The 208-nt window shown below is 46.2% G+C and overlaps 1 protein-coding gene across 1 annotated transcript in view; it reads left to right on the top strand.

Moving 5' to 3' along the window:
* The window catches only part of klhdc8b (kelch domain containing 8B), a 147,913-nt gene that overhangs the window by 82,914 nt on the left and 64,791 nt on the right, over window positions 1–208 (top strand). The window lies entirely within an intron of this gene.

Raw genomic sequence — 208 nt, 5'->3', positions numbered from 1 at the left:
GCAGGATTAGCTGGGAGACGTCTTCTAAACGAGGGCACACTTGTGGAATACCTGTAGAACGGGGACATGTAAGTAGTTCTTTTGTAGATTAGGGTGAACTGTAGTGTGTTGTAGCAGTGTTTTGCCATTGAGAATGAGCTAGCATGCTACGGTTAACCACCTCGTCTCGGAGAGTTACGTAGAAAGCCATGCAGATTTTGAACAGCTC

Source organism: Etheostoma spectabile, chromosome 7 (genome assembly GCF_008692095.1).
Source record: "Etheostoma spectabile isolate EspeVRDwgs_2016 chromosome 7, UIUC_Espe_1.0, whole genome shotgun sequence".
NCBI lineage: Eukaryota > Metazoa > Chordata > Actinopteri > Perciformes > Percidae > Etheostoma > Etheostoma spectabile.
The sequence above is the reverse complement of the archived record's forward strand: the minus strand, read 5'-3'. Positions and strand labels throughout refer to the sequence as shown.